Here is a 7,985-nt window from a genome sequence, read left to right as displayed (position 1 = left end):
GATCAATTCCGCCAAAGGTCGCCAGAGAAGCGGCCGTCCAAGAGTATCCATCCAAGCCCCGGACCGCTACACTGTCAGGAATCGATTGCTCAAAGTGGAGATTCGACCCAGAAGGCCAGTTGTCGCCCCTGTTTTGAGAGGCTTCCATCGGCGCAATCGCTTGCACTCATGTTGTAGAGTCCGGAACTGGAACCTTAGAAACTGGAGGCGACTCTGGTTCAGTGATGAATCACGATTTCTTCTTCACTGGCGAGATGGAAGACAGCGTCTTTACCGTCGGTGAAATTAACGTTTTGCCCCTAATTGCATTCGACAGATCGATATATTCGGTGTCGACAGTGTCATGGTGTGGGGTGGATTATCCAGCACAAAAAGATCTGATTTAATGGTGGTTCAGGGGAATTGAATTGTATGAACAGACAGAGGGCGTTGTTTCAGCATGACAACGCTACTTCACATACAGTATGCGTCACGGTCCGCTACCTTGCCAATTCTAACGCCAATGTCTTGCCATGGCTTTCCCCATCACCAGATCTAAACACGATAGAACACCTATGGGATGAACTCGGTCGATGTGTATGTCAACGTCAAAACACGCCTCAGACACTTCCACAACTAGCCATCGCATTGCAGGAAGAATGGGGAAGAATTCCACAAGAGCGACTTCGTCGACCTATCCGGTCTGTGTCGAGACGGTGCCGAGCAGTGATTGCTGCTCTTAAACCAACGCAATAAATTCTTCTTAAAATGGCTTATGCGTTCCTTTATTTATTTATTTTTAATTTTGGTGGGGGGTGGGGTGGGATTGTGAGGGTGTATTTAGAACAAATAGTCCGGTGATAAACATTTTCTTCCATTCAACAATACGCCTATTAAAACGGGTCCTAGTGACCGACACTATCCACACGCCGCGTATAGCTGATGGGTTGCTACCACCGTCGCGGCGCTAAACAATAATCACTCACCACATGTGTATAGCGGCCACACGTACTGGCAGGCGGAAGAGTGGGAGACACCGCTGATGTTTTATCTCACCCAAGACAGGACCAAACTACATTTGTTGAAAGCTGTCAACAGTAATAGGAAGAAGGTAAATACTCACAAAGTTATGGATAACAACTTTCATTCTTCAGTGTGACGTTTCACGAAACAAGACGTGCAAGAATCTGTATCGAAACGTCGCGCGCACGAAGTAAAGGAAGTGGTTATCTATAATTATTTTCAACATTGTACTTCACAACTTCTAAAATGCCACGCAAAGAAGAAGATAAATGTCACAGATTAAAAATGAATCAACTTTGTTTGATCAAAGTGCAACATCGACTTAACTACACGAATGGCAGTTTCAATTTGAAAGAATGTGATTCACAGAGATCCATCCGCTAAACGCTGTCTATTAAAAAACTACAACATTTCAGAAAACGCATTCAAAAGGATCCACGAAAATCGACAACGATTTGACAACGGGTGTCAGCTTTGGTGTTCGTAAAATCCTTATGGTATAAAAGTTGTGTAGTTGACCGTATCAGTAATATGATAATTCATGGTAATTCCGGTTGAAGACATGCATGCCTGTAGTCGTCATTAACATATTCGTTCCTATATATTTTCGGAAAGGAGCTAAGAGACCAAATAACACCATTTCAGAAATTGCAACAAAATTATGTGTGGTTTTTAATTTATAAAATGAGACTAATTTTATGATTTTGTCTTTACACTATTTGATATGGACAGCACATGGGAAAGTGCAGATTGGTAAGCTTGGTGCCGACGCTTCTTAACACTCGCTTCAAATGATAAAAGTTCAGGAAAGTTCATTTATTTCTACCAGGCACCTCATATTACCATAACCAAAATACATTCAATATATTAACATGACCAAAATACATGTAATATTTTCCATATCTTGTCCTATTGTAAATGCAACCGACAATAAACAGTATGTACAAAGGGAGATAATGCTGTCGGTACTCCAGATTGATTCTAAGGTCAACTTTACATTCTTTCAGTATACACAATCGAGGGTTATATCATCCAGTGTATATGTTTCTGAAACAAGCGGGAATACGTTTATTCCATATAGCGATTTCCGCTTAATTTCAATTCCTCTTATCTCATTCTAACGACAGAATCCTAAGAGGCAACTAATCCTCCGTGTTATGCCAGCATGACATGAACAGCAAGATTAGCGCCCGTGTCCAGTGTTGCTGGCTGTTAAGGCATGGCGTTGTTTTTTCTCATGCCTATAGCGGTAGATAAATCTTAATTTTCAACTGAATATGAATTCCATTTTTATTTGAAAGTGAAACAGTGATATGCATTGAAATTAACATTGAAGGAAACATTAGGTGAAAAATATTGGAGCTATATTGTATGGAAAGGCTGGTGAAGAATATGGAGTTGTAGAAACATTTAAGTAGTGAGTTAACACCAACAAAACTGCTCGAGTGAATATAGTAGTACACAACTAACATTGAGTAAACGTGTTAAAATGATTTTACGTTAACTTCGCCCGATTCCCCCAATTTTGATAAAATCACAAAGGTGAGAAAATGCTTTGATCCCTCTTTTAGTAATATACTTTTGCGAGTGGGGCCACATACAATGGACTTCACACACTGTCCCCTTGCAGCGTATGAGACCCAGACGTTCGGCGTTACGTGCGAACATATTCAACATCTGGCTATCCAGGCCCCCTGAAATGATCCAAATTATTGTTAATGTAGTTCCTGGGGATCTTGTGAATCGGAGATTTAAAAAATATATCCCACCAACGACGCGCTCCACTGTAGAAGTTCGTTGCAATTTCCGCATATTCCATTTGGCCGGTATATCTTTAGTGAAAAGGAGAAAGGCTGATCTAATTACCATAAACACCTAGAATAAATTACACATAAGAAGATAAAACGAAAAGGTGAAACAGACGCTTTGTAATGGATTGCGTCGACCTTCTCTAGTTAAGCGAAATCACCGAGAAATGAAACACTTCTTTGCCGTGAAAAAGCGAATAGTGAAGTGGTGCCACATCTGGAAGGTGAAGAGCGCGAGGAAATGGTGGACATGTGCAAAGCTGGAAAACGGGCAAGATTTCTAATTGGTAGTAAATAATGTCAAACACAACTATATCAAACTTGACATCTATGACATATCACACATTCTAACTGCAAGGAAATGTTAAATTAGATAAATGTCATGAAGGTTTATTATTTTTCTATACTCTATTGGAGTTTCGAGAAAAGCCATGCCTTGACTTACGAACCCCAATGCCGCACCCGGCTTGTAGCGACTAAGATGTGGGTTGCAATTCATAAATCATCATGGTCCCCTCAACATGTTTGACAGAGATAATTGCTCATTATGACGTAAAAACACAACTCTGAACATTTATTGTGTTAGATACTTTATGGACGAAATATAGTGGGAGGGAATTGGGAAACAGCTTTGGGAAACAGCTTTGGGAAATAGCTTCGAGGCTAATCATCAGTCAAGTTAGATTCTAATGCTTGTATTTACTCAAAAAAAAAAACTGGCTGGCCATTATAATCGTAACTAAATTAAAGTGCCATATATCGACAAAGGGGTTTGCATGACACTAATTGAATCACATCGATATGAAAAATAATTAATTATTAGACAAAGAACTCTGGGAAATGAAAATGCCACGTGCGTAGAAAATTAGTTTGTCTGCCATTCTCGTTGCAATTGCAGAAATGGTGTCGTCTGTCGACTGAGAAAGCTTTCTCCAGGATATGAACGACCGGTTACCTTTGCAGTTGAACCTGCTGGTCAGTCAGTGGCTGTGCGTGTGTTACGCGGCAGGAGAGTTTATATCCTATATTATTTCAATGTGTTTCCATTTTCACGACTTTCTAGTCAAATAGTGCGACCCTTTATCGAATGCATCAGTCATTGTTTCCGATTGTCTTCATTTAAGCCCGCTTGACAGGGGGTCTCTTTGTAACCGTTGCTTATTTTCAGACTTCACCTTGAGTTAGAAATTAGTCCTTACCCACTGTTTTTTTGGAGTGGGTATTATGAATACTATGTTCCGTTACCGACGAATTTGTGCGTATTTGTCATTTTACACATTTATGGAAGTAAGTTTAAAGGTATGTTTTTGACTGATGTCGACATAATAAATTGGGTATCACTGATATTAAGGAAGGTTTAACTTTTGACTGATGTACATAATAAATTGTGAGTCTGCAGATAACCGAAGCGATGTTTGGAGGGCTAGAATCCAACTTGCTTGGACTGCAGTCTGAGGGTCGTCCCTCTGTGCAGAAGATTGCGATCCTTATTTAGTATTCCACAACCAAGCCAAAGCAGCATCGATGGTGTCCTCACTCGAGTTTTTATGAAGCAAGTCGCGTTTTGGTAAATAGAAAACATATTGTTACTGACAATAAAAACAACGGCAAGAGTGTTATAAGTGGGCATGTAAGGAAAGTGAATCATTGGTGTTTTACGCCTACACCATCCATATCATGTAAATCTAGTTTTGTACCCTATGCATCCTTATGCAGAAGTCAGTATTCCATATGTGGGGGTTAAGCACTACATGTACTGAAATGGGTCAGTTAACACCTGTCATAACAACCTGTGAAACCCGTGAAGATCTTGTCGGAGTTGAGAATGATTGATCTTCAGTAAATTCCCAACATGCTTGACACCAGAAAGAGGCTTCGACCCATGTGGGATTAACGGGATCGGGTGGTCAGGCTCGCTGTCTTGGTTGACACATGTCATCGGTTCCCAATTGCGTAGATCGATGCTCATGCTGTTGATCACTGGATTGTCTGGTCCAGACTCGATTATTTACAGACCGCCGCCATATAGCTGGAATATGGCTGAGTGCGGCGTAAAACTAAACTCACTCACCTGTCATAACATGTAACAACGCTAAATGATGGCCACATTTAGTATGGAACACAATAATGTGGATATATATACTATTGAATTATTTCATCCATGATGACTTGTATGTACATTGCAGGAATAACTGATTGGTTTAGGAAAGCATGCATGGTAGAGAAGGAATTCTGAATTTGGTATATGCTTCATTTATGCCACAATATTAAAAAGAGGAAATATTGATAAAAATGTAACACTAAACGTATAGTCTCTTTTATTCTTCATATTTGTTTTCTTCATTTGCGAGTTCACCCATTATTAAGAAAGGCAACTTGTAGATATGGTGACAGATCCGTAGTTAGGGCATGTCCACTCAAATGTTTCGCCGACTTCATCACTTTGAAATCCATGGTGCTTTTTATAACATTTGAATGCAGCAATAGTTAAAAAGTTGGAAATAGCACAAAGGCTGATAAATCAGATGAGTGCATCGTTTCATTGATGCGATAGAAAAGGACGGGACGATAGTTGTTTTTCTTTTCTTTCTCTTTCACAGAGGTTACTCTTGTCATACCTTCCTACGCGGATCAGTTGACATGATTTCCGCAAAATCAAAACCAAGTTACTTTGCCAAGAAGTTTAATTTTAGCCTCAGGAGGTACATTGATGATATGTTTTCGTTCAATAACAATCAAATATCGAATTCCCTTTAACTGATCTACCCACCTGAACTGATGGAGACCAGTGAGACCGCTTCATGTGTGTCATATTTAGATCTATGCGTAAAGATTCAAAGTCACAAAACACTCCCAACAAGGCTGTAACAAGAGGGATGACTTTCCTATTATCAGTTGCTTTCCCCTTTGTCGAACAATATTCCAGCAGGTTCCAGCCTTTGGTTTTCACATTTCACTACCTTTGAGGTAGAATGGAGCATGCTGTTTTTATCAAGATTTCAAAATGTTTTTACAGGTGTTCTTGCATGAATCCGTCTCTGGACGTAGCATATATCAAAAAGAGTTACAGGAGGGCACATTGAGGCAGAAACCAGCGCGAAATAAAACACTGTATCATTGTTAAAAGAGAATTGTCAGCTCTTTGTGAAAGCGACGTTCGCCCAAGTTCTACTTCTGCGTCTTGATACCATATCTACGATACTCACCGTCACTGATGATATTCCAGTGGAATTAGAAGCGAGTTATTGCTTAAATGTAAAGCTCTGTTATATTCAAAATAGTAATAACGTAAACATGCCAGGCATATAACATTTGACTTGACCGTTTAACCCTCAGATCGGGTAATGAGAAACAAGGACTACAGTAAGAGTTCAATAATGCAAAATGCAAATAGCAAATAGAAATATAATCGTACTACCATACAATGCTCTTTGTCACATATTTTGCTCTAATCCCGTAAATAGTAAAAGCACAAACCATGCCCCCATCTACCAACTGTGTTTCGTGGAAAGAGGGCAAAAACTAACCTTCATGTACTATGATATGTACAAAGATAAGATTTGGAGGACTATCGAGGTAGAGTTTTAACAAACAAAGACATGGCATGAAACCTTACGTCTAAGCTTATGTCCAGATACCTCTTGTAGGTACTGCTCCAAAAGAATAAAACATACTGAAGTACCTGACATGAAAGACCCTACCCTCATTTCGACCAAACGAGTGTTCTGTTGGGGGAGGTCATGAAACAGTATTTTCCCCAAACTCAGGAAGCATGGCCTGCAATGCAGTCTCACGAAACAAGAGTGTCTTTTTCTGCCTCAGACGAAGGCAAAGACTCCCGGAAAGTCGTTGTATGTCCATAGTATGGTCAAGTATCTCTCTTCATGCAGCCCATGTCGACACATGTAGCATACACAAAACAAAAGCCCAGCCAATCCCACACATGAAGATGTAAATCTGGGGTGTCTGGTATGTCTGGAGTCTTTGCATGACAAAGCTCACGCTTAAAACCATTTAGGTTATGATGACACCCCAACTGACCTTCCGACCCATGGAGATTAGATACACATGTAAATTAGGCTCTGTCAGTTGTGCCAACTTCTTTTCCATCAAATAAGCAGATTGATTTTCTGCTCAGACAGGGTACTGGCTCAAACTCATGCACTGGACAGCTAATATGCAGGAAACACTGTTTGACTACTATGTTCCCTTTACATACTGTGCCCAGCCTTGTTCCCAAAGGCGACTGACAGAAGCTGGTACTTCGTTTCGCCGTTTTCGAGACCACCTGGAATCAAGGCTAGCACGGACAACTGCTAATTAACAATTTAGTAAGTGTGGTGTGCTGTGCTGGCAGAGCCACAGCGTCGCGATCGGCTATGATATTCTCTGATTTGTCAGATCCACAGCAGGCAAATGTCTCAAAAGATTCTGCCAGGAGAATTCTCTGATACATGCATACTTAACTTGAAGAAATACCCTTGATCACTGCGTTACTTGCATTCAAATTATAAGTAAACACAATCAGCTTTTTTTCACACTGACAATGCCAGTGCATTGTCCTTTCAAATGGACCGGCAGGCGCGTAGCAAGCCAATTTTTTCGTGTAAACCCGATAGATTGCAAAGCTTTATATTTATATAGTATGGAGGCTTGCCCAACCTCTTTAGCAACAATCATGTGTAAGCCCGGCTTTATTTTTGATAATGGTAACTACGCCCCTGACCAGTAGATCTAAACAAATTGAAGTAAGCCCCTGGTCTACGTACATGCATATTGCATGTATCTCGGCGCCTACTGGCACTTTATCAAAGTGCACCATTTTGATTGTCAATATACATATTTGAGAAGCAGCTTTTCCCTCTCATTCAGGATATCATGTCAGAGGGATGCTCATCTAGGATGTGGGCCATGGCATAATACAGCCGGGTAATGAGCGACCCTGTCGTCGAAGGCACCACAGTTCCATGTGAAACGTTACGTCCTTTGCCATGCCAGAAACCTAGCTATGACTGTGGGTTCGAATCCCTATTCGCACCGATTGCGTGTTTAGGCCTATTGGCACCATAAAGCGGCGTTAAAACCAAACTTACTCACTCACTCTCTCATACACGCATAAGAAGTAAACAATGGCCAAAGAACACCAATTATTGAAACGCATATCTATGTTAAAAC

The sequence above is a fragment of the Haliotis rubra genome, unplaced genomic scaffold (assembly GCF_003918875.1).
Source record: "Haliotis rubra isolate DU_JTF1 unplaced genomic scaffold, ASM391887v1 Scf512, whole genome shotgun sequence".
In the NCBI taxonomy this organism is placed as follows: domain Eukaryota; kingdom Metazoa; phylum Mollusca; class Gastropoda; order Lepetellida; family Haliotidae; genus Haliotis; species Haliotis rubra.
The sequence above is the reverse complement of the archived record's forward strand: the minus strand, read 5'-3'. Positions refer to the sequence as shown.